General features: G+C 39.9%; 1 protein-coding gene across 5 annotated transcripts in view; it reads left to right on the forward strand.

Annotated features, from left to right (window-relative positions):
* FILIP1 (filamin A interacting protein 1) overlaps positions 1-27,723 on the forward strand; it is a 125,531-nt gene that overhangs the window by 15,824 nt on the left and 81,984 nt on the right. For 2 of the 5 annotated variants that reach the window (XM_080388104.1, XM_080388107.1), the window contains exon 2: positions 24,401-24,541. The exons of 1 other annotated variant lie outside the window; for it this stretch is intronic. The gene's annotated coding sequence lies outside the window, so the exon portion shown is untranslated. Of the gene's footprint in view, positions 1-24,400; positions 24,542-24,726; positions 24,795-25,779; positions 25,795-27,723 lie in introns of all 5 variants that reach the window. 2 more of the 5 variants (XM_080388108.1, XM_080388105.1) reach the window with 2 other exon arrangements.

Below are 27,723 nucleotides of genomic sequence, written 5' to 3' on the forward strand. Positions count from 1 at the left end.
TTTTTTCTTGATATTGGAGGATACTGGGTAACTGAGGAAAGAATTATTCCATAAATAATTAAGATTTCTTAACCTCTCTTTAACTAACTGTCTCAAGTTAGTGATACTAGAAAAATAAAGCATTTATAACACAGTCCTGTACTTATTCTTTGAGATACTGTTGTCCAAAGGACTGGAACGATTGTGCCTATTTCCTGGTCATGTTGAAGATTGTGTGATGCCTTTCTGGATACTTGATTAGATTTTTTTTCTTTTATTTTGGGTCTTTTCATCTAGTCCTTCAGTTTCTGCAGATAATCTGCACTTGCTCTATTAGTTTTTATTCTTGCCATCATAGCAAACTAAGTATTAATATCAGTGCAAACACAAAGTCTTCCTAAATTGGGGCAGTTATGTGGGATTTTTTTTAACATTCAAGATGTCTTTGTCCTATCATTCTCATTCTGCTTTGGCTGTACTATATCTCTAAATCTTTCCCACAAGTAAAGCGTGCAAATGCTAGCTGTAAAGATGATATGTAATATTACATAGATTGTGGTCTCCTCCAAAATGCTTTACACAGTCCACAAACAGAGACAATTACTACAATTAAAAGCATATATCATAAAAATGCAATTGCATTTCATTTTGAAATCATTCTTCTATAGATACACAGCTGTTAAAATACATGCTTTATCCTGGGCTGTTTAATGGGTGGTGTTCTGAGGTGAAGAAATGGCAGTGCTTCCTGCCCCTGCCCCCCCCCCCCCCCAATAGAAAATTGCTATATGTGGTATTATGGAACTGAGAAGAACATGAGGAATTCCAGCATCCAGTTCCTTAATCTTGCAGCTCAGTAAGAGCTGAAACTTAATCAGAAATGGATGTATGTTTGTGCACGTGTGCATGCCTTTTACAAGAAAAGCAATGCCTTTTGGCATTACAGAATGCACTGCTGAAGCAGTGGGACAAACACATCCGAAGGACAAGGAAATAATAGGCTGGAGCTTGTACTTTTTCCCTTAAATGGGCAACCCATCTCGCTGCTGTGAGCTGACACAAGCAAAAGGGTGTGTGAATCTAAAAGATTGCTGTACGTTGTCCAAACGAGTTTCATTTCAAAGCTGATAAAATGAGAATTAAAATCTTAATTACCTATGATGTGGCTCATTCAGATATAAACCGGTGGGGTTTTGGAACAAGAGCAAAAACCTCAATGAATTTATAAGAAACTTTTTTTTTTAGTTTGATGTATATACTTTAAGAGCTCTTTAATACAGTGAGGGTTGCTTTCTTTGCTTTTCCTTTTTGGGGAAGTGGTGTCAAAGTGTACAATGTTTTGTGATTTATGCTGTTCAAAAGTTTGTTCCAGTGCATATGTAAAAGTAATACTTTGGAAGACAAATCCATTCTAGGTTTGGGTGGAGGGAGGTATCTAACCAACCAGTGTGTTATGGCTGTGGCTACCAAGAGCTACAGCTTCACCAGCAAACTAAAAAAAAAAAACCTGAGAAAAAGTGGATTCTGTTGAAATAACAGGATTTTTTAAGAAACTGCTTTTAAGACTGCTCCTATTTTTCAAAAAAGTCATTGAAAATGAAAGCTCATGTGTCCTTGTTAAAAGATTTCTCGTTAGAGTTTATCAGACTGCTTGCATTTTTCAGAAAATACAAAGCAATGAACACAACAGAAAGCAGGAGACTGCTAACATCAGTGCAATCGAATTGCTGCCAACTTGCCTTGTTTATCTAAGAGATCTCTGTGAAAATAAGGTCTTTCCCACACATGCATGAGTCATAGGATGTAATGGGGCTAAGCAGGCTTGCTTCAGCTTTCTAGTGTGCACATATCTAAACTAACCTGTTTTAGTGCCTGTTCCTGTAACTAAATGAGATCTAGTTTGACAACAGGAAGGGAGAAGTGGTGGTGAGTTCATGGCGCTATTTCAGTGCAATAACCTGAATGCTAAGGAAACGATGCAATTTCCATTTATTGGGAAAACTTAGTTACTGTTGACAACAAATATACACTGAAGAAAAACATATACAATTTATCCTCAAGTTCAAATATGTGAATGTAGTAGATAGGATATTTATAAAATGTCACATTGTCCAGTTGTGTGACTCAAAGAACATTTTAACCTTTAAAATATGTAATCCAAATTGTCGAAAAAATACCCCTTTAGAAGCCGTAAGCAAGGACATAAGTGAAAGGATGGCAAAGCACATGTGGTTAGCCATGACTGGTCCAGTGCTGGGCTGACTGAATTTTTTTTTTTTTCAATTAGGCATCTATTTCTCAGGTTAGAGCTATTCGGTTCCTGTATCTGTCATTCATACTTATCCCCAAAAACTCACATCTATTTCTTAGGCTAAAGCTATTCAGTTCCTGTGTCTGTCATTCATACTTACCCCAAAAACCTCACTTGTCCCATCATCATAATCACAAAACCTCTTGGATCTAACTTCTAAGGTAAAGGTTACAGTAGGTTTCTATAGTGTCTTATTTCTCTCCTTTTATTCTTCTATGAGGACTTCTGTAATAAAAATGAATTATATTCCAGTAGATAAGGATTTCAGTTCCTGAATCTGATGAAATTCTTTAGAAAAAAATAAACATTCTGATTTTTGTCTCTGGGCAGGAGACAGAAGGAAGGGAACAGTGCCATGCCAGATGTCCTCAAGCATGTAAAACACAGCACAGAACGAGATATCTCTTCTGCATGGAGGGACAGACATGGCAGCAGAGCTCCTGAGTGCCAGAGGAACCATGTCTTAGAAGGCAGCTGGATATGGGAACCACTGCTGCTTCAAGTGGCAGGAGCCAGAAACTAGAATCCAAGCCACAAAAGCCATCACGTTGCAAATAGTAAAAGGCAGGGTCACAGTGGCATGCCCTCTGAATGAGAGGTGCCACTTAAGGAATTATAGAACCAGACTTTAGGTGGAGGGAGCTGAAAGATGTTGTCCGGTCTCACTCAGAGTAGGGCTAACTCCAAAGTCTGATCAGGTTGCTCAAGGCTTTGATCATTTTCAGTTATCTTGAATATTTTAAATTTTTCATTATTCTAAGATCTCACATCTTTTTTTGGTTCACAAAGTTTTGACCATGGCTGGCTGAGGAATATTTTGCTGGACTTTTTACAAGGGCATGTAGTGATAGGAAAAGGGGCAATGGTTTTAAGCTGAAAGAGGATAGATTCAGATTAGACATGAGGAAGAAATTCTTCCCTGTGAGGGTGGTGAGGCACCGGCACAGGCTGCCCAGAGCAGCTGTGGATGCCCCATCCCTGGGAGTGCTCAAGGCCAGGCTGGATGGGGCTTGGAGCAGCCTGGTCTAGTGGGAGGCATGTCTGCCCACCGCAGGGGGGGTTGGAACTGGGTGATCTTTAAGGTCTCTTCCAGCCAAAACCATTGTATGATTCTATGATAATCTGTGTATCGAAATTCATACACTGTATAAAAGATGGCTGGAGAGATGGTTGATAGTAACATGAATCACAGGCCTTTGGCACTTTCAAAATTACAAAAGAAGCAGTATCTTTTGGTTTTTTTTCAGTTTGTTATGTTTGATGTGTTCTATCCTAAAATAAGCAGAACAACAATGAAAACACTTCTGTGTATTTTTCTATCCTAGTTTACTCCAGCTTTTAGAATGCACACCCTCCTCCTCCTCCCTGTCATATTCTGCTTGAAAGCCAAAGATTTATAATTAGGATGCCGTTAAGGTGCCATCTGTCTGCAAAAGAATTCTGCAGGTTAAGTACATCCTCTCTTTATCTTTCCAAGTAGTCCAATAACCTGAAAGGCTAGCGTTGAGTAGCAAATAAGGAAAGAAAATAAGAGATGCTGCTTTTGAGGAGGGAAACCCTGGAGCCTGCTTCCACTGCTGAGTTCACTTTTCTTACTGAACATCTCTTTCTAATTGTATCCTAATCAGGAACAGAGCATGATGCACATATGGCAAACAGGATTCCTAGATGGAGTTCTGGTTAACCTGAGACTAGCTTAGGCCCTTTTGGCTTAGAAAAGCCCTTGGCTGTGGAAGCACGTTTACTTGGTGGCAATTACTGTAGCATGAAGCAAGGACAAAGAAGTGGCTTTGTGGCACTCAAAGGGATGTGGCAGGCCCTCTTTTCATCTAGGATTTCTCATACCTGTTAAGAATAACCACTGAAGACAGATATTATTATCTTTAGGTGAATCAGTGAGTGATGTTTCTAAAACTGGATACCATGTAAAGTTTTGCCATCATTAATAGAGATAAGTGGAATAAGGCTAGGGATTTTCTTCGCTGTGAGGGTGGTGAGGCACTGGGCACTCAGGCTGCCCAGAGAAGCTCTGGATTCCCCATCCTTGGGATTGTTCAAGGCCAGGTTGGATGAGGCATTGAGCAATGTGGTCTAGTGGAAGGTGTCCCTACAAATGACACAGGGGTTGGGTTTAAGGTCCCTTCCAACCCAAACCATTCTACGATTCTATGAATTCTCACGGACGGTGAAGTACAGAGGTCTCAGCAGTGCTTGCTGCAGAGAGGAACTTGAGGAGCTAGTATGACTTGCACACACACAAAGGTCATACAAATTACCCCTGCAGCTGCTTTAATAAAAAAAGCTGCCATATGCTCTAGCAGTGGTTAAGTTAGTGAGAAAGTTAGTGAGATTTAGGAAGAAGGGATCATGCTTTGAAAGACACCAGAACAGGCTGGGACAACAAGAAGTGCTTCAGCAGGAGGCTAGGAAGCTTAGTGTTTTAAACCTAGGGGCCTTTACACCATGGATTAACGAAATGGCAGCATCTTTAGCTACCCTGCCTTCAATCCATCTGGGCAGTGTTTTTAAAAGTAGCTTATGGATTAGAGAAAAAAATAAGGAAACTGATTTTCCTGCTTTCAGAGAACGTATTCTTAAAACCCAAATTATTTTAGAACAGTTTTTTTATTAGAAAGATGGAGGGAATACAGTGTAAGTACCTTTGATAGAGAAATTGATCTATTTGTAAATAGAAACCTACAACAGGATTGCTGTGGTACTCAGGAGCCTGGGACGACCTGTTCAGAGCCCTCTCTGTGACAGTGACACAGCTGCCTGGCTCCAAGAAAACAAATTCCCTGCAGTGATACTAGTCTCTAGCCCCTCTTCAGTATCACTACCAGTCACACAAACTATATCACCACAGGTCTCTGAGAGCTAAGGAAGTGTTAGAAAAATACATGAAGTTAGCTATAGACAGTGTAATGACTTTCTCCTTAGCTTAGATAGCACAAAGGAAACACAGGAAAATATCAGAAATAAACTGAATAATCAATGTAAGTGTTCGGTAAATACCCAGAACATAACAGTTTATAATAGTTTGTTAAGGAATAAGTAGATTGGGAACAATTCTACAGGCACTGGTGTCAAAACGAAAAATCCCTCCAAGACAGCAGTGAGTATCTAAAAATGCTTACAGAGAGGGTTAATTTAGATACATCCAGCATTAGTTGTATAAACAATGGGTAAATCACACTGCAGGGAAACAGGCTGTAAGAGTGACAGGACATCTGATAGATTGCTTATTAAGCAAAAACACTTTGCTAAATTCAGGTCCCCTCTCCAAAATATTCATGTTATATTTTAATGTTGTTATTTATCCCTTTTAAATAATGTTACCATAAACTGTGAGGTGCTAGGTACCACACCGGGGCAGAGGAAGGCTGGTTAAATGGCTGGCTTTCACATCAGTGACTCCTTGTAAGACTCTCAGCAAGCTATTTACTTCTACACTTTTAATAACACCTGGGATCTTACAGGAATAAATATAGTAGTGACTTTGACGCCCTGAGATGTTGCAGTATTGAACATAATGTCAACAGCTTTGAATAGCCCTCCGTGGAAACCAGCTTCTGCTGGGAGAAGTAGGAATAGAAGTTGTATTAGTCTGAATGACAAGAATATGTATTTTTAGAGGCGCTCTGCAGAGGGAAGCATAGCTGTGTCCTGAGTTGTGGATAGCAAGAAATCGGCTATACTGGTAAAGCACAGCAGAAAAAGGAAAGAGGAGGACCAGGGATGTGACCAGGAAGCCATACCAAAACAGAAATCAAACTAAGTCAATACTAAGATGTTTCAGGAAAAAACCCATTCCCTCAGGTTGAGTTGTACCAGAAGTAATTCATAGGACAAAGATGGTGCTGTCAGTTTGTGAGCTTCTTGTTATTTTGGGAGTACTCAGGACAAGCTGCCTGGTACAAGGAGGAGGCTGCTGGGGTGAAAAAAAACAGCTTGGAGGAAAAAGGACCTTTGAGAGAAGGGCTGGGCAGGTGGTGACTGCCCAAATTAGCTGGTGGTGGGGCAGCCAGCCCCAGAGCCACTGTGGGGCTGGGGGAGCAGCCACACAAACCCCATGTACTGGGCTGGGGAGGAGAGAGTGCCTGGAAAACAAATGTCCTGCCGTGCTGCCTATCTCCTGCAGGAACAGCAAGCAGCTCCAGTCCTGCCTGCTTTGTTACAGCAATGGCAGCAGCTCAGGCGACTGTCATGGCAACAGAGATTTTTGGTAAGGATTTACCCTAGGGATTAGATGGCGGTTACATGACTCTCGGCTTCAGTTAAAAACAGAGAAGATTAGAAAAAGACAGTCTTGATGGCTTCAAGAGAGTTGAAGTCTATGAGCTATGGATGATCTGATGCCATTATGTATTGCCTTAAAGTCTTCTGAAATAAAACTTTGGATAATTATTTCAAGATTTTGAAGGTGTGTGGTTGGCAATGCCAGTAACAGAAGGGACGGTGAGTCCAAGAGCAGGGCAGAATCCCACACCCATGTACATGGCATGGCCCAGAAGAGGCAGGCCAAGGTTTGCAGCCACAGCTGCTGAAACACTGTCAAAGGCAACACAGGTCTACCACACCGTGCCCTGTCACGGTGTAACGACAGCAGCAACTGCAAAGACAGGCCCAAAGCTAGTCCAGATCAAATCAGGTGGTCAGGAAATTATTTCTTAGTTTACTTGAGAGCCTTTCCAGCCTTTTCAGGGGGGTAAATAATGGGGTAATACATGACCCTTCCTTGGATTTCATGAAAGGGAGGTCAGGTCTTGATTGAGAGCTTCCCCTGATAAAAGGTGTGAAATATGGGAATCCCGAGCAGCCACCCATGTACCTGGGTGTACCAGCACAGGCTGGATAGGGAGAAAACTGCTCTGTGTGTCCTGCTTTGCTGGGAGGGGCTGCGAAAACTGTAGTCCCCACTTGGGGTATGATGCAGGGAGGGGATGTGGGAAGATAGGAAAAACACCTACAAAAAAAGGGTTGGGAAGAATGAAAATTGAATTTTGTTAAGCTGCAAGAAAAGGGAGTGGAAAGGAAAAGAAAGCAGTGGCACCCTTTTAGGTGTTCCCAACTAGCTGTAGGAAATCAGTTAATTTCACTCAAAAAATAGGGGCCCACATTAACAACATTTTGAAGGCTTGAAAAATTCTAGGGTGTTGCATATATACCGTAGTGCTGTACAGAAACATAGCAGCATTTCAGCAAATGATTTAGCATTGTGGATAGTGGAGCTTCTCCGCACGTGTACAACGGTAGCACCCATTCTCTACAAAAAAGGCATACTATTTTCAGCCGGTGATGAGTTCAAAAGGTTTGTTTAAAGTCTTAATAGTAAATTGTAGCATATCAGGGTTTGTTGTTTTTTTTTTTTTTTTTTTAATTTTGTGGGTTTGTTTTATTCTTTGTTGTGGTTTTGGATTTTTTTTCCTTTTATAGTGAAAGAACAAAGTTAAACTCTCAGGGTTTGGACTGACTGTCTCAAGGCTAAACCTAATCTCTAAGCTCCCCTGGACAGCCTACTTCATTCTTGTTTTCCTGATGTAAAAACAAGGGACTCTGAGGAACAGACAGCTAGTAACTTCATTTCAGGGTGGTCATTTGGTCACTTCTTGAACCAGGCAGCTTGAGATGCTTGAACACAACTCAGTGTGTCTTCTCCAGAGGATACATATATATCACATCTCTGATGTGTCTAAGCTCCCTTGGCCTCTGTCCAGGAACATCCAGATTTCCTGACTCATGGCAATGTACCCTGTCTGGTTGTACTTCATTAGCAGCAGCTCAAAAATCAGAACAGTATTCTGCTGTTGCATAAGTTTTTCCAAGCGATAAACAATAACACTCCACCACAAGCTTTATTACATTTATCTTGGAATTCAAGATCCAGAAGAGACTGCTGCTTATTATTTTCTTTAATAGCAACCCCAAAAGACTGTAAGATGTTATTCTTTAATAAATATTTTCAGGATAGCTTAATATCTTATTAATTAATGTTCTGAAGAGGAAGAATAAATGCTACAGAAGCTATAACAAGCCAATAATTTTTCTTCCAGCTGAGAAATGTTTATGATTTTTTATTGTCAATTTCATTGTTATATCAGCACTTACACACTAAAACAGTGAGGGGAAATATAAAGCTACAGCAGATGAAAATAATTAGTAGGAAAAATTACATTTTATAGGAGTAATAGCATACCTTTCAATAAGTCCTATTCTAAACAGCTCTTCTTGACTTGCATTAAAGTATTTGTTTAAAACATTTTAAAAGCAGTAGCATTATCAACTGGCTTAAACCAGGTTTGAAAATAAACAGTCCATGACTATTACTGGGATTCATTAAAAGAAAACTCTGTCTGACTCTCAAATCTATTTTGGAGCTACGACTGCGCCACTCCCGTGGTTGTGGCATGATGCAGCTGCTCTTTCTTTAATATTTTTGCTGACAGCTACAGCTGACAGATAACATTTCAGTTCACCCCAGCATCAACCCTATCTCCAGGCTCCCTTACTCAGACTGAAAATGCTCCCTTCCTCGTGGCTTTACCTGCATCACAGTGCAACTGTAACTATGCCATTATTTGTACTGGTCACTTGTAATGGAGCAGCAGAAATAGGGCTGCAGCTGGGTCATGTGTTGGGGGGAGCACATCAGCCATCCCACAGCTGCTAATGGTGCAGTGACAGCTCCTCTTCTTTCCCTTCATCTTCTCTCCCATGCTCTAAGGAAACAGGGACCTGAATCTGGGAATAAAAATAATATTGCATATATAGCTATGCGTTGTCAATTGATATTTTACATTTTACATTAGTATCTTTGTTTTAGTTTTATTTGTTACCATGGTCAACATAAAAAAAAATATTTTATCCATCTTAATGTATAATCCCCTAGCAAACAGGCTTTGATTTCTTGGTTCACAACAGTTTTCATGTAATAATCAATCATTCAGTAATACCGTGGTGGTTCACCCACAAAAGTAACTTTTCACAAATGCAGCGCTGTTTTCCTCCCAGACAGAAAACAAGAATATTTACAGTGCTCCCAGTTCTGCCTCTGAACCTCTGAAGCTGTAAGACAGCGAACTTTGACAGAGAATTGGGACACGTGGAAAAAGAGGGCAGAGAAATAATTTTCTCATAATTTTTCTGCTTCACTCTAATAGTACGTCTGACTTCTTGTGATCTTAGCGTGGGGGAAAAATGATGAGAAAAAGCATAAGGAACTGTTTCTGCAGTTCATGCATTCCATTTTCTTTTTTTTTTTTTCTCTGAAACTTTATACTGAATTTGACCCAAATCTTCAGAGTGCTCAAACCCATGCTTTTATGCAGGATGAATTGTTTACTGGAATAAATTGCGCAGCATGATTTCAGCTGCAGGCTCTAATCAGACTGTTCTGCTTCCAGTCCGCCTGCGGTGGGAATCCCCAAGGGGCAAAACCTTGGCAGCATGATGGATGTGTACCTGTAATACCAGGCGTTAAGTGAGAAAAGCACATCCTCGAGCTTTTAACAATAGTGTGCAGGTGTCCTAGCCTTTCTCTAGGCCACAGGAACCGATTTAGTGCTGGAAAATATTGGTATTAACCTATTCCCATTTCTCTCCATAGAGAGGACTTAGGCAAGCAGAAAGCCATCACTGAGAAAAATATCTATCTGTACAAATAAATATTATGGTACCACTATACTATGAAGAAAGCAACAGACCTAGGTTTTCTGTGAGTCCAGTGATGATACTAGATTATGTAGCCTTTGACAGTTTAAGAAATACCTAGTGTAGGTACTATTGTATTTTATTTTTGGTTTATATTGTCCACATACTTCTCAAGGATGGCAAAAACTTTGCAGTTCTGTCGTGCAGTTCAGTGGAATCACCTGAATTCTAACTCTGAGGAGTAGCATTTAATCTGTGTAACCCCTAAAATCGAAACCGTTTCTTTATAGAAACAAGCCTGCCTTAAACAGCTTGCGTTAAAACTCCATTGTAGTTAATAGGTCAAAATTCCCAAGGACATCACAGAAAAGTCTGGCAGAGTGTCAGGTTAATCTACAAATGCTGTCATAGAGCATCGCACACAGGAAAACTTAAATTGCAGACGTTATGTTATTTTTATATATTTTCAGATTGCTGCCAAAATAGGTCATTTGCAGATCAAATAAGGAAAAAAACTTAGCAAGTTTGGCTGAAACCATTATAAGTAACATTCAGAAATTTCTTAGGGCATCTTTGAGAATGTGCTGTGTATGTTAGCGCAACAGTCACGATCATCTCCTTTTTTCATGTACTTTTTAAGAAACTTCAGATTTAGATGTCTCATGAAATCCACTCAGAAAGAAAATGAAAGTCAGGACACTACTTCTGATGTTTCCATTACAAAAAAGAATATGTGAATTTATTTAATAAAACTTCTGTTTTTATTTTTAGCATCTTTAAAAATGCTTCCTTTTGAACACAGAAGGGAGGGAATGGGTTTGTTGATAATTAGTCTTATCAACATAGGTATATTCTGAGTCTCATCTATTTAATTCTAGAAAGAGAACTAGTTGATCTAAGTCAACTGCTTCAGCAGCTTTCTCTTAAATTTTCTTTGTGAGTCAAGTCATGAGAAAGCTGGGAAAAGTCAAGATGTTCCATCCATATACTTTTGTGAGGTTGATTTTTCTGATCTAGAAAATAATCTGAAACTCTGTTAATAGAGGCATTAGAAGGAATCTCAGGTTTTGTCCTCGTGTTAGCAAAATGTAGCTAATCAACTGGGAATTAGCAATAGATTAAATTGGGAAGTATAAATGTGAGCAGATACTAAATGCTATATTAAACTCAGGTATACCGATTAACTTACAAATGTGATGTTAAACTGGGACATAGAAGAGAAGACATAGTAGACAGCAAGCTGATAACAAGGCCCCTATCTAAGTTGGCCTGACATTTTTCTTTGAAATATCCAGCTTGTATGAAGCCCAGTTGTTTACAGCTTTGCAAAACTTCAGTCGTTCAGGCTGGATGTCTGGCTGAGTCTGAACTGTTTTGGGAAGTTTCAATGAGAATGCTCTGAGCATTTCTAAGAATGACATGAGACAAAGTTGTTTGTCCATGTGAAAAAAATCCCATAACCATTTTGCTGAAGAGCTTTAATGTCTACGTGTTCTAGAATGATCTACTGAAATTCAACTAGGGAACTGCCTTGTGGCAGGGAATTGACTTTTGCCATCCCTGTGAAAATTAGCCAGGCTAAGAGCCAATGAAAAACGTATTTCACTGAGGGTACCTGGTAGAGATTTGTACCTAACTTCTCAGAACGGCCCACACATGCCGATGCTGTCCCAGTCGCTCACATCTCACCTATTGCAGATGGTTTATGCATGCGCCATTCCCAGAGAGCGCTTCCGTCTCAGGCTTACAGGGTTAAGTAATATTCTTCCCACAGTTACTTATTCATCTAATGCTACAGCACTGCGGCGCAATAAATGAGGTGAAGGCTCTTGGTTTTTTCTGTTGCAACAATACTTCCCCAGCAGAGCCTGTGCCACGGTGGAAGAAAAGTGTGTGGACAGCCTGATTGCTCTTGCTGCTAGGGAGGGACACTGGGAAAGAACAGCGCTGTGACAAGCCCTTGTGTGGAACCTTTGTACCTCTCAGTCAGGATCTCTTTTCCAGTGGTAGATACTGTCCATCACCTTTGCTGTGGGACAGAAACACTCTCTTCAGGAAGACAAAGGATAATCAGCAATCATACTGACACTTTGGCAGTGTGAATATGCTTTTATTAGGATTTGGATTGTTTGGATCTCCAGCTGACTCATTTGGAATCAGAATTATCTCAGTTCATGTCTCTCTGTGGTCAGGGCTTTGTGTCATTGTTCTGTTTGGCATTCACCATTGCCTGCCAGGCAGGCTGGACTTCTCTCTGGGTCCCGGTGTCCACCTTGGCTGATCTTCCAGCTGCGAGCTTTGGAAATGATTGTCTCTGATCCCTCTCTAATATCTGCAACAGTGCACAGTCCAGCCTCACCCATCTGCGTGGCACTATACTTCCCTGCAAAGCTGTCGTCTTCGTTCTTCCCTTTGGATTTGGGCACAGGGCAGGCTCCTGAGGCAATTTGCTCAACCTGCTTTACTTTTGTAGAAACAGCTATGGCAGCTGCTATTCCCATATTTTTACCATGCTTGCTGTTCTTCTTCTCTCTGCAGCACTCCCCCTCAGGAATTCATTCCATCTGACTGTGCCATCTGTCTGAGTGCTTCTCATTTGCTTGCCCTCCTCTCAAAAATCAGGGCTTTGCAGTTCTGCTGAGGTTTTGTAGAGCAACAATACGTGTTTCCGCTTCTCACAGTTTTATCCTTGTTTGAAAACAATGTGGTCACTGCCACACAGAAACTGTTAAGAATTTATGGGTGACACTGGCTATGTCTGTATTCAGGAAATTAGACAATGCCAATGCTGGTTCTCTGACCCTCAGTCCAGTTGTCACTGGCACGTCATACCTACAGTATTAAACTTCCTCAGTCTTCGAAACAGGTTGGCTATGTCCAAGCTGCAAACCCCTGGCTAGGCTGGTCGCCACCCAGGGCTAATTCCTGAACCATTCTGGGAAGACCACTGGTTAGTCAGTGCCAAGCCCTGACACTGTTTAATCTACTAGTTTACACATAGTCCTCATGTCATACTCATCTGAACGCATCAAATCCCTGGAATCATCTGAACAATCATCTAAAAGCTTTTCTGCATTATAAAGATACATTTTATTATTATTGAATTAGACTTCTTTAATATTTCAGATAGACTGATTGCTTTCCAAGCATATTTTGAACTTCTAATGCTGGAAGATTCTAGCATTGGAAAAAAATTTGTGGTTTACTGATTTATTTTTTTTAAATTGTTTAAACTGAGTTTTTTTGAGTTGGTTCCTTAGGGGTTATTTTAGTAGCTCCTCTGCATGCACCTTTGTTTGCTTTCTACTGTTCCACTTCAAATGTCTGTTTCCTTGTCCTCCTTTCATGTGAAAAAAAGACCCAGTCAATTTTAATAAAGCTCAGGGACCAATGTTTCCACCTGAACTATTGTAATTAATGAGCATACCAGATGATACTTTGGTCAGATGAGTCAAAGCTGGTAACACTTCATTGTGTCTTCTTACTTCCTCATGGGTAAACAGTTCTTAGAGCTACAGGCACAGTTGTGCACAGGATTTCACAGAACTATCTCCTTTTCAAAAGGAAACATGAGCGAGGAAAAAAATACCAGCAAAAAAAGCTTATTTTAACCATATGTGGGTTTGGAGGACTGTCTTTTACTAAACAGCAGTTCAATGAGTAACATAAAAAACTCGTACAAGCAATTCTAAGCTCTGTCAGAGAAGAGAATAATAATTTCCTGATGCATCAATGGCTAAACTGCAAACAGCCAACAAACCAACCACAAACTGAAAAAACTACTTGAAACCCTTGGCTTCAGCAGAACAGAGCCCACACCTTTACACAGTGGGAACATCAGGCCATGCAGGGCTTTCTGCACTGTTCCATGCAGAAGTAGAGCATTGGTGTTTGCAGCAACACATGAAGATTTGATGCTGGCTGACTCCCTTGGCCCTCCTCTCCTGTGAAAGGACAGTGACAGTGGCTTAGAGCCCCAGGAGTTGTTCCTCCTGTTAGTGAAGCAGAACCTCAGAGGCAACTCCGTCCTGAAGTGATAGCATGAAGTTAAAAAGACCACCCTTTTTGCATAAGTTTCCAATGCCCTATGTACCATGTATGTTTAGTTAAAATTATAAATTAATGTATCACAGCTCTAAGGCAAACCAAAAGGACTTTTATCTGCCAACATCCCTGTTCAAATTCTTCTCCCAGAGCTGATGAAATCATCTGACATAAAGCAGAGCAGAGGCTGCGTTGTTTAGAGCTTTGAGTGATGCATATTTTACGGACCCATCCATGAGAAAGGGATTCTTGACCAAAATGGCTAAGTGAAAGAGATAATTTTAAAAATATGCTTATGTGGAATTTTAGTTGTGACATTCACTGTGAACATTGCTAGTGATTTCAGTTATCAGACTAGCCTGCAGTTAAGAAGCAATTCAATATGCTTTTAAATGGTAGCTCTGAAAACATAATTTGTGTTTCCTTTACTTTTATCTTAAATAGTATTTCTGGCTCAACAAAAAATTGGATACAGATTGTTTAAAACCTTGCAAACCCAGCACTAACTCAGCTGAAAAGTTTCAGAGAAGCAACTGTTACACCAGTAAACATAAATCTCTAAATATATGTACGATTAAGATCCTTGCTGTTCAAGTTATTCACCTTTCATTTTAGGTATTTGAGGCATTACTGAAAGCTTAAAAATATTACTGAAAAGAGTGCTGTGACATCTGAGCCATGGCATGCAACTCCTCCACATGGGCAGTGACAAACAGCATGCTCTGCCCTTCTTTCTGTCCATGGGAAGAGTTCATTCTGGATTTAATTTAGGGGTGAGGCAAGGGCTTTTGAGATAACATTTTGCAGTTCCCTGCTGCTCTGTTCTTATTCGAAGGCCCACTAAATACTAATACTGTGAGAACAGCTTTCTCGTTTGAATGGCTCAGTAATGACAACAAATTTTTGTGGTTTAAGATTAACATAAACCAGTTCTAGAGCACCTGCTGGGAGATAGTATGATTTTTATGTACTTCAGCTAAGGATACAGTTGGCTTGTGTTGTTGCAAGGTATGAATTACAGTTTTTCTTCTAAAAATATAAGTGTTTTGCACTTGGACAATAAAGGAAACATTAAATTTATATTTAAAAAAAATTCAATGAAAGCGTCATCAGTGAGATAACTCTGTTTTTCATGTCAGAACTACAGTGGGTAAAGAAGCCTGCTTTCAAGGGCCCCAGCCAAGCCATAGTAATTTAAAATAGTTGAGCATCAAGTCCTTCAGTTTTAGCTCCATGTCCTGTCACAAGCAATCAGATGAAAAGAGAGAAGTTTACTGAATTAGTAGTAAACCACTGAGTAGGTTTCCTAAGATGAGATTTAAGCCTTGCATTCTCTCTGTGCCAACCCCTGCAATTCAGTCAACTGCAGGGAACTCTGCAACATAATTTGTGGCAGCTGGGGACTGCATTTGTGCTCTGCTCTGGGCAAGCAAACAAACCAGCCAACACACAGACCGGTGGCTGAAAGCAGTTAGCAGGAGAGAGCAAGTGCAGGGCAAGGATTTGAAACTTCCCCCGAGTACTCTCCCAGCCTCCAGCTACTTCAGTTTAAGAGATTGCCTGAACCTGATGTGGTTTATCTGGTGAGCAACCATAAGCAAGTATTTCTTCCTGTCTCCCTCCTCCAAGCCATGTTAACTTCTGCATCCATGGACAAGGCGTTCTACAGATCTGCTGTTTGGGGTGTGATGAACCACCCCATTCTGTTTGTCAGTGGAGGCTTCTTCAAAGCCCATGTAAAGCAAAAATAACCATCCAAAGAGAGCAGGTGCATGACATGAGGACATGACAGCAGCGTAGACTAGTTTTCTACTAGAACTCTATGAGTTTGAAACATGTCAGTCACCCACCTTCCTGGCTTCCTTCCCAGACACAGCCAGGACAGGGGGCAGTCCCCGCCAGAGCCCTGCAGAGCCCAGCTCCCCACTGCGAGCAGGCAAGCAAGGGTGAAGGCAAATCCTCTCTGGCTGCTGCGATGCACAGAAATGATCTGGCAGCTCCAGGAGATTCTTGAAAACAGATTTGCTTCTCACAACAAATGAATAGAAAACCTGCACATGAAATTGTTGTTCAGGGGTCTGGATCTAGAATTAGTACCATAAACTTGCTGACCATGCTTAGAATATTTATCCCTAATATTTCAGAAAAGCACAGAAACCGTCAGTCCTTTGGGAGGCTCTACTGTGCTTATACCAGTCATAAAGGAGACTTAAAACCTACGGTGCTGGACATTCCTTAGTGAAGCCATCTCTTTCATCTGGTAATCAAACCTGAACAAAATCATGTGGCCCATTAAGATTTTCTCAGGTGCCTTTCAGGGCCCCGACACTGTTGACTCACTTGTGAAATAAGTTTGTGATCTTTGCCTTGCCAGTGTCCAGCAGCTCTGAGTAGGATCCGCATGCAAAATACCATGGTGCTTTTGCTATGTGAATAACTTTCTGTTAGGAATTCCACCACAACCACTAATTTATTCCATATAAACAGCAAAGAAAGGAGAAAATACAGGCTCCTATTTACTACCAACCTGGCCTACTGTCACACAAGCACATGTACATGCTGTGTTTTGGTCAGCTCTTGCTGAGAGTAGCAGCCATACTTAATTTATCTTGTCTAAATCAATGCACTGAGTAGTTATGACTTTCACTGAACATGGAGATGATTTAGTTTTTGCATTGGTGAAATCAGTCTATTTAGACAGTAAAGCATATATTAAGCATTGAGAAAAAAGCACAGAAAATGCCTAACCACCTTAGTTTTTTGCACAAGTCTTCAAGAATTGATCTGTAAATTTGCAACTGAAGATTAGCATACTTCAGCATGTTGCTATTTTAGAACTACATTGCTATATTTACTATAAAATGGTGGAAAAGAGATCGGGCATCAAGCTTTAAATTAGTAGGTGACAGTGATTTATGTTACTTCTATTGTGGGAGGAAGAAGTTAAGATTTTGAAGTCTGTTAGAAAATAAATCTTGACAAATCAAAGGAGTACATTTTAAAAAACCTATTAAATTACTGATGTGTAAATTCAGAATCTAGTGTCAGAAAGCATGTAACTTTTCTTTTGAATATGGATCATGTTTTCTCTTAAAAATAGTAAGGACATTTCCCCCCATGTATGAAAAAATATTTCAGAACATCAGACTTCTTGAAACACATTAGTCTCCATTTATTCATGACCAGTTTGTTCCTGAAAGAGTTCGGAGCCCATAGACAGTTTCTGTTCGAATCAAGGACTGGTTTTGCTTGAGACAAAAGTGGCAGGCAGTTTAAGGAGGGAAATGAACTGTTTTGATGTATATACATCTTGTGGACTGCTGAGGTAAATCAGGAACTTGAAAAATGTGTCTCTCTTCTGAAAGAATCCTTAAAAATACATAACAGGAATAGAAACAGAGGCTATGATGAAAATCACTAGCGTTGTCAGAGTCAAAAGCGAAATTGTGATTGCTTAGTTAAGAGAGAAAAATATAAAGGAGGCATGAAGGAAGGATGTTGAATAAGAAGAGGCTGGAGAAGATGAAGGGATGCTCCTTCACAATGCATGAGTGAATGTGTGTATGGTAAAAGCAAAAGGCAACAAAACTAAAACAAAAAACAACAACATGCAAAGATATGTAGACAAACACATATGTAAACGGGTTCTTCATTTTCGCCGTGTTTGATTAAAGCCAGAAGCTTAGAATGCTTTCAAAAGAATTTTAAAATAAGGTAGGAAAAGATGTTAGAGGTCAATAATTTAGGTCTTAAGCCATCCATTAACTGATGACAATGGAGAGATGTGTTCCATCCTACTGAATCCTTTCTTCCAGAGCATCTAATGCTGCATCTGAAGAGCTGAAATCAGCATTATTCACAAGAAACTGATGAGAGATTTTTAACTTCACCAGTTAAGAAAGCAAACTGCTAATAACAAAACCAGCAAAACTCCCCTTGGGTGAAAGTAGAGCAAATCAGATTAAGATGCTATCAATTACCATAAGATATAATCTTACAGTAATGTTTTGGGCATCTTCATAGTAAAATTTGCCTTCACTGTGCTAGTACAATTTATAGGAAGACAGCATGCTGGTATTTCTAAAAAAATTACAAATAGGAGCTACAGGAAAGTGAAAAAATGCATAGTTTCATCATGACCATAGTTTCATCCCATTTTGGGGGGTCTCTGTGTGTGTGTATTTATATGTCTGTGCATTTAGAAAGAAATAATTTTTGTAATGATTGATTTTCATGTAAATGTTTTACTGCTTTTGGTGAAAGTAGATTTTTTTTCCAAACTTTTTTTTTTAACCAAGAAGATTTCTGCTTTGTAGAAATTCATGGGTTTTTACTTAAAGCTTAGGATAAGCAATCCTTTAAGCATGAAAAAACTGAAGTTCTGTAAAGGAACTCCAAAACCAGATGGCTCTGTTTTTAACAAAATGTCTTTCCTCTCATGTGTACAACCCATGCAATGACCAAAGTAAATGAGAAACAATCATAATTCTGTTCCTTTGGCTATATCTTTTGGATACCCTCCAACATAAAATGCATTAGCACAAAAATGTACTTGTCCTTAATTAATTTATAGCTTAAAGCAGAATACCATAAATAACAGTTGAACTTCAGCTGCAGAGGTTTTAAAGTAACGGCTAAAATATTGTATAACATTTGTAATAAACCTTAAACAGTGCTAGAGGACAAGTAGAACTAATTATCAATAATCTTAGGAATTTCTGTGATGGACAACTGAGTGTAAAAGATGTTTATTTTGTAATACATTTGGGTTCTATTGAATTTATTGTCATTGTGGGAGAGAAAAATATTTGTTTTACCACTACCCTGAAGAAATATACTTACTAAACTGAACTATTTGGTTGGGGGTTTTGATTTAAATAGCTTGAAGCATATAAAGTATGCTGCCATATCTTGTTCTGAAGCACGCATGGTTGAAGGTTACAGAATCTCCGTGATACGCTATAGCCTTACACAGGAACTCAGGACTGGAAAGGATCTAATAGGTCATCAAATCTATTGTCCTAATATTGGAGGAATCCCATTTTATAATCCCCTTCATAACCTTATCAGGTTCTACTGTGAGTGTAGTTAGGATTTTTTCTGCTGTTACTCCAACTGGAAGATGGTTCCCAAATCTCATTGCTCAAGTGCGAACCTGTTTCTCGTTTCTAGCACAGATTAAATTCTGGCCAGTCTGTGCTGATGGATTTCCTTGCCGACATCTACATTTGGTTTAAATGGCTCTCCCATCTCCCTGATGTTTGCCTCCATTATACATTTATAGACAGCAACTGGGTATCTTAACAGCCTTTATTTTGTTAAGCTAAACAAGCCAAGCTCTTCATTCTGTCTTCTCATATGACAGGTTCTTTATTCCCCTCATCATCCTAGAAGTCCATCTTTGTACCTGAACAAGTCTGAGGTAATGTGCTACAAATGACAGTCTTGTATAATAGCATAATAAAAGAAACCATAACAAACAGAGTAATAATTTCAGGCTTGTAAGGATATGCTGTGCCAAATATTTAGGAGGTTGAGTAAAGGTTTTGAAATCTTCTAAGGGGATCTTTATTAGAAATAATGGAGTTTTTTCTACGTTGTTGATTGAAATTGCAGTATGAAAGGTTTTAGGGTTCTAATCAAAAGCTGGGAAATCAGTGAAAATTATGATTTGATTGAGACCTTCAGCCAGCGTAGTATGCACTTAATTAGATTTGTGACAGTAATCGTTAAAGAAATGGGTCTGGCACTTTGAAAGTTTGTTTGACAGTAATGGCTGAGAAAATTCCTATGAACACTGTATAGGATGTGATGAATCTTTCCTGGATAAGCTACAATTGCATGCACATGTTGTCTTTAAGAAATGGCAGGGTTCAGGGAAAGCCACTGGAAATCAGAAGAGAATGTGAGGACAACTGATTCCACCACCTCCCAGGGACAAGGAGAAAAGGATATTTGGTCAAATCCAGTATCTCTTGGTCTCTTGTGCCATAGCTGCTTGGAAAACTCCAGGAAACTCCCAGCTGTTAAGACTGTGACAGCAATCTTTTTGGCTGTTTTCCTTCTAATCCCTACTGAGTCAATAGTTTAATCAAGTTTCAGGGGGAGCTTCGTACAGAAACTTTTTCCCATTTGTGCTGAGCCTGCCATCCCAGTGCTTGGGGCCATGATCACTGGAGTGTAGGATGTCTCTGATAGTGGGGAGGAGAGGCATTGTTATGTCGAGGGGGGGTCATTTGTTTTTCTACAGTCCTTCTTTTTGCAGGAATAAACACATTGATTTCTTTTTTAGCTTTTTGCTGTCCTATAGCATAAGGAAGAGTTTTATAATATGCTGAAGGAAAAGAGAAGCACAAATTTTAGTTGGTACATGCACATATGAAGATCAATGGAAATGAAAAGCTTTTAAAATACAAGGTATTTCTTAAGCAAGAGCAAAAGGGAATCCCAACCGTGATTACAAGCAATTTAATACACAGTTAAGGAAATACATGTCAGGGCAGTGCATGGGTGGCTGCTCCTTGAGGGGTGGCAGCAGTCAGCATCCCCATAGGGACAAGTGGGCTGGGGGCAGCCCCAGCCCTGGGCATCAGGCACTTCCCTGGGAATGGGGATGGGCCGAGGCCCAGATGGGCCCAGCTCAGTGGTCCATGGCCAGGCAGGGCAGGGCTGTGGGGAGCTAGAGACCAGCCTGCTGCAGCAACGCTGGGGCAGGAGCTGATGGCCCCCCAGAGGGGCTGACATAGTGCATTTTTAATGTAAAATTGTAATGCAAATGTAATTCTAGTTAACAAATCTGATGATAACAGTTGTCATCAAATAGTTGGTTTGATAGTGGAAGCTGTCACACGTTGCCTGCCCCCATGGTGGCCTATGGGCTGTGGGAAGTAGGTGCCCCTTCATGCATCCTGAAGCTCCCAGTGATGCTGGTGGGGCATAGGGTGACTGCCAAAATCAGCTTCAGCTTGTGTCCTATTCTGAGAAGCTGTGCATAGCCAGACCTTCACAGTGCCCCACCAGACTTGTTTGGGAGGACTCGTCCTTCATTGTACCATCCCCAGTGTGACAGCTGGGGCTTGGAGCTGCAAGGGAGAGAAAAGCAGCTTCAAAAGCTCTTTGCTTTCCCTGGCTGTTCCTTTGAGGGTCGTGGGAACTGAGGCTTGTAGATCAATGGGAATATGGAGACTTTCATCACAGCTGTCATTAGAGTATCTTGGCTAACCTGCCAAAGAAAGCTTCACAACTTTCCTTCTGCTAAGTTTGGTTCCCTGGTTGTGGTGCATCAGGGGAAAGGGGATGTGTATGTGAACGAGGGAAGCTGAGAAGCTTTCTCCAAGACAAAGCTACAGAGAATCAATAGCTTTGTATTACTGCACTGAGACTAGCAAACAAAAACGTTTAGTGCATGTGATTAAAAGTCTCAACAACTGGCATGGAAAAAGCAGCCCAAGAGGCATCTTGCTGTGCCAAGTGCTGTCATGTTATTGTAACCCTGTTAGGTTAAAGATGCTAGTAAGGCAAAGTCTACAAGCAAAGCTGCCTCTTGCTTTAGCCTAACGGGTGGTTAGGAGCATTTTTTTTATGTACCAGTGTGATTGCTGTGAATGAAATACCAGCTCTATTCAAGTCAGTGGCAAAATCCCATGGGCTTTTCGGTACAACACAATGTTGTATAATGGAGAGTATTTTAATTAAATAGTGATATTCTTCCTGTTTCATTTGCTCACCATATTTACTGTGGCATGACTTAGTTAAAATGGAGAATAAGACATGTATAGGCATAAATATTATCTCAAGATATTTTAAAGATGAACGAAGAAAACGGTTTTCCAGAGTCATGTAAAACATCTACCTTATCCTGCTGCTTGGTAAAACACCGGAGGACCTAAATTACTCAAGTCCTAACTGTTTTCAAGGATGTCTCCTTTTGGAAAGATGTAGGTGTAGTTACTACACTTGTAAGATGACTTTAAAACAACATATAGTGGAGGGAAAGTACTCTTGTCTATTTTTAAACCATGTTTTCTGTGAACAAGGTCTGTGCAAACCATGAACACTGGCACTTTTTTTGCATTCAGTACATCAGATTTTAATCTCATTTAGACTGATGAAAATCTAGAGTAACTTCTTTAAACTCAGAACAGTCAAGACAAATTAGGTCAGAATTCGACCCATTAAGCCTTGGTCCACCCTTTTTGTCATAATTAGTGTGAGATGATTGACAGAAAACCATTCTTTGTTTCTTATACTTTGTGAATTGCACTGAAAATTAAGCTCTTCATTGCAAAAACATGGCCCACTTTCTTTTATTAGCCTTTCATTAGCTCTAGATAGTTGCATATTAACTTTTAAAGACAATAGTCTTGATCCTTCCTCAGTTCAAATTAATGAGAAAACTCTCACTGACTTTTCCAAAGGACAAACTTTTTATAGGACAAATTAATTCCTGTAAATCATATGTGCCTCATACAAATTATCTCTAATTTGCTTCTTGTAAACTGTTATGCCAGATGTGATTTGAAGCTTGTGGGCGTAGGAGTGTGATAATCTGAATTCTTGAACTTGTAGGAAATGCTTTCTACTATTAATAAGTAAAAATATAGATGGATAATTGCTCAATTTTCTCCTGGAATTAGCTGTTCAAGACTAAAGTTTTCTAAATAAATTTTCAAGAAAATTGAAGTATGTATCAATAAATAATCTGGGCTTTTTTCCTATAAAGCTAAGTTTCACTAAAGTGATTGCACCAATTTAACTGTGATGACAGCTGGTTAAGATTTCATTGTTGTATCTGTCCTTGTGTTGTTCATAATCCAATAAATCTTTTTCTTTCAACTCAGAGAAAGGATGAAAAAGATCTACAAATACTAAGTTGATATTTACTATTTTACAAGAATTCATATATAGTTGGTTAAGAAATAATGGGGAAATATGCCAGACGGTTCTAATTGCTATTAACTTTGACACTGCAGTAGTCCTGCTTTATTCCTTAAATAGTAGTGTCCCTTGTATGGCTACACTGTTATTAGGAGAACTATATAAATGATTTAAATAACAGTTAGTCTGTAGAGTTGAACAAAATTATTACTGTTTTCTTTAAAAAGATCACAGCTTTCCAGAACACCATATTCTCCTTGACCAAATGTTTTGCCAAAGGAAAGACCTCCGTGGTCTCCTCACAGCCCTCAGAAGCTCTCTGGCACCACCAGTCCTGGCACTGAGCCTGCCTGGACACATTACTGCTCAGATCCATTGGCTCTGATATTTCCATACTAGCTGTCTCGGAAGTGGGTTTGACCTACCAAACTTTGGTTAAACCATAACCATGCTGCACAGTTAAGAAGGTCAGGGCAGAATTCAGGGAATCAACAAGGTGGATTCAAATTTTGTTCATTTACGCAAACTAATCAAACGCCTGAACGAGCTTTTATCAACATGAGACCTTGCCTCCCTTCAGGATTACAGCTCTGTTCCTCATATGCCCTGCAACATCCCCAGCTTTCCAGTAGTAATGCCCTTCATGCATTCTCACTGAGCAGCTAGAAGTCTGCAGACTGCTTGCAGTGCAGCTAATAGATGGGCCAAGCTGGACTTGTTACTTCTCTGCTGTCATTTTGTCATTGCATTGCACTGCATTGCATTGCACATATTCTGCAGAGCTAGTCTACTCAATGAAGAACCCAGCACGTCACCTGTAGAGGAATGAAGGCAGTGGGTTGATCACATTGATAACATGCAGCTGTGGCCTGGCCTCAGAGGCAGTGGGTTGGTTGACATGGATGATGCCCAGCTGTAGCTCATTCCTGCTAAGTAGTTAAATAGCTCCGAGGTTGTTGGAGGAAGGAGAAGTGGGGTTGTTTGGCCTCTGGAGGAAGGAGAAGCAGTATAGACAGTAGAATCTGATGGAAGGTAAAAGCCTTGTTACAGTATACTAGTTTGTGCTGTTGCAATTGGTGCCCAGTGTGAGGATAACTGAGTTGGAGTTTGGCTACAAAATTACCTGCCAGCTTTTTTCTTCACTTGTTATGGCTGCTTTTCTTTTTTTTTTTTCTTTTGGATGAAGGGGTTTACTTGGTGTTGATTGCTAAATTAAAGCAGAAAGCTGTGACTTGTGGTACCAGCTCTTAGGAGGCAGCAGCAGCATGAAGTTTTACCACCTGGGTTTGTGTATGGTATCACGTCTGTAAATGTGTATTCTGGATTCTTCAGGTTCCTGTGCTCTGTCATGGTTTTGGAGACACATGGATAACATCAATGGGAATCTCTAAATTAAAAAATGTAATTATTTTCAAACCACTTTAAGTATGGAAGCCTATGTTTTCTAGCTGGCCTTCTGGCTGGCAGGCAGAGCAAGCGGAACATGTTGCTTCTTGCTTTGTCCTCACATGCAGCTCCTGAGCCTTATCTTTTCCCTAGGGAGCAGCAGGGACCCCAGTCAGCCTCAGGTGGGAGCAGCAGAGCGATGGCACAGGGACACCTCCATCCTCGACTCCCTCCTTCCCCCTCCGGACCTAGATTCTAGCGAAGCCCCTGCTCTGGAAGCATCCCTCAACACAGGTATTACTCCACACCATGGGCTGTCTGCCTGATGTGCAGGAGCTTCCAGGTGGAAATCCTAACTTCATAACATTCAGGAGAGGCTGTTGCAATAGCATGGCTGGAAAACAACACTTGAGCTTCTTGCAGATACCAGCTCTAGGAGGTGACCAAAATGACTTCTTGTCACCTCTTGTCTTTCAAAGGTTCATCTGAACTGCAGAGCTGTCAAAGCCCTCAGGGACTGTTGAGAATTACCAAGAACATTCTGAATGTACGTTATTTTCCCTAATTTTTTTTAGCATAATGAGTTAATACTAAGCATCTTAAGTTAACAAGTTAATATAATGAGGATGCTTTCAGCAGGCATTGCTGACTTTTATGACCGTAGTGGGCGTCTCACAATACTTATCTGGGCTTTTGCCTGCCTTTTAAAAGGCTTATTGCTAGTATCACATTGGTTATACAGTAATCTATTTCCAGTTTTAAACTGCCTCATGATGCTGGAATATACTTTGAAATTGTGAACCCAGCTCAAAAACTGGAAGGCAAGCTCTTAACTGATTTTATAAAAATTTCACAACTTTAAGCCCAGTATCATATATTTTTAAATGTCTGACTCATTTGGAAATCTTGGGATTGTTTATGTTAATTATGGCCCCAGATGATCCATCTGAACAGTCAGAAAGCAACTCCATTTGTAGTCAAGGATTGCAAACACAATCTTCCTGGAACAGAAAGTTGTACAATGTGCAATTTTTATGGCCTGTATAGTTTTTCTATTTTTAGTTGGTTGAAGCCTGCAATACATCATATAATCTTTCTTAAATTGTCATTCAGAATGCTAATTTCCATTAACTTGGCATAAATAAGTTATTTTCTTTCTTAAATTTGTATAGTTACTAGTGTACCTAACAATGTTACACAAACAAAATGTTAGCTTTCTCTGATACAAAGTTGATGTGACTACAAACTGCTATTGATGTGTTTATAGTTATGGACTCTTTAAACCAAATTAAAAAAACCCTCACCACAAAATACAAAAAAGGATTTTCTTTTTTATTTAGAAATATGCATGTGTTATAAAGTCCAGTAACTGTTCCATTACTTCAACAAACCATTTATTTAATCTTCCACCTTTCCAGGCATTTGGAAAAGTTTCTTTGAGGTTTGAGAAAGCCTAATAAAATATCACTTTGAAGCTTTTTTTGAAGATACAATGGGAAGAACAATTCTGCTTTTTTTTTTCCCCTTTCTAGAAATGCATCTTCAAGGTGTAAGAGATTAGTTGGTGACAAGTATTTCTACAGAACTCTCCCGCCTTGTTCTTGCTTACTTAAGTAAAGATAACGTCATATATTTGGCTGCCTGCAGAAATTATGCAACATTACTTTATGCCCTGGCTGAGCAGAGGGCAGGGGAGCTAAGCCTGCTGCTGGTGCACCAGTTCATGATGTCTGTGCCATAATGCTAAATGCTGGGTTCTGACAATATTTTTATTTTCTAGGCTTTCCTAACCCTCTAATTATAATCCTTTGTCTTCAACACATGCTTATTTAAAGTCCAAGGTTTGCTGAATACTTAATGTTTGCTGCTTTCCATGGGGTATGGCCAGGTGGTTTTTTTAGTGCTTGGAAGGCTGGTACTTACAGCTGAGCCATGCTACCATGCCGGCATGTGCTGCCAAGTACTTTTCTGTGCAGGCTTTTGGGTTTTCTTGATTAAAAAAGTAATAACATTTGTATCGGTAAGTACAATTATAATCAAGATTTTTTTTTGCAAACATGAAAGTTACCTTAGGTCAAGCATGTGGCAAACTCCCATCTGTACAGATTCTCTAAAGATGGCCATTTCATATCAGGTCAGTTTTGCGGTCCTAGAATCAACTAACAAACTGCTGACTGAATTTGGTTTTTTAATGTATGTTTGTTTGGCATGCAGTCAATGATGTTGTACAGGATGAGTTTAAAAGACATGTCAGTATACCAGATTTTGGAATTAGCTTTGATTAACTGAGTTACAGACCTTAATATGGAGGCAAATAGTTTTTCGGGGGGGGGGGGGTTGGCTGAGTCTAGTGATTTTTTTCACTAAGATAGTGATGTATATATCCTAAAGCAATGTGCTGATAAAAGAAAATCTGAAACTGAGTAGAAATGAATGTGAACAGATGAATTTTAGTTTCCTAGCTGATAAATATTATAACAATGAACAAATGTAGGTATTCCTCAAATTACATTTAGTCTAGCAGAGTCTTTCAGGATTAAAGATATAAAATACTCTTTAATAACTCGTAAGGAAATATTTATTCAACATAAGGACTTTGTCCTGGCTCTTCTGAAAGCCTTGTGAAGTATTTTCAGTATATGTACAGCAGAGGCTCAGTTGCTTAGTCTGAGCTTGCTTTTTCTGGACAGTTGTTCTTACCAGTCAGCACTGGGTGCTCTGGAGAGCTGTCCTTTAACTTTCAGCTGGGTGGGACTGAAAAAAACCTTTCACCTCTGAAATTCCTGCTGTGTGTGTGTGTGTGGACAAATACAGATAAGGAAAAGCTCTTATCTGTGGCCTGTGTGATGAATATTGAGGAAAAAGGTGGTACTACAAGCTGACTCTACAGACATTATCGCTAGGGATAGAAACCTGTGTGAGGTTTATTCTCACTGGGAGTAAATCAGTATGAAATGTGAACTGACACATGAGAATACTTTCTGTTACATCTTGTTTCTTAAGATAACTAAATATAGCACTTTAATATGACAAGAGGTGAATTTGCATCCTCCTGGGAGAAAAACTGGTTAATCTTCCTTTTCCCAAACCACAGGTGAGAAGCTAAAAAGCAGTAATGATATCACTTTGAGCAATTAGGAAAGATTAGAGTTTTGGCTGTAACTAGCATTTACACCTAAGCAAGCAGCTGCCTGGGCAGTGCAGGACCTAGCCTGGTCCCCACAGAGCCAAGACGTGACAGAGCTGCCAACAGTGATCACGGCAGGTCCTTGCCAAGGCCATGGATCTGCCACACATGCACAGGGGAAGCAGCCCAATGTCATTTGCCAGTCACCTAAACTTCCTTGAAGGCAGCTAAAAAATAGTTAAGCAAACAAATAAGTAATGTTGAGACATTACATAACTGGGTCAGACAGTTTTTCGCTAAATAAAGAGAAATAGTTATTTCTCTATTTATATGCTGCTTTCTTTTTACC

The sequence above is a fragment of the Falco punctatus genome (assembly GCF_963210335.1).
Source record: "Falco punctatus genome assembly, chromosome: 5".
NCBI lineage: Eukaryota > Metazoa > Chordata > Aves > Falconiformes > Falconidae > Falco > Falco punctatus.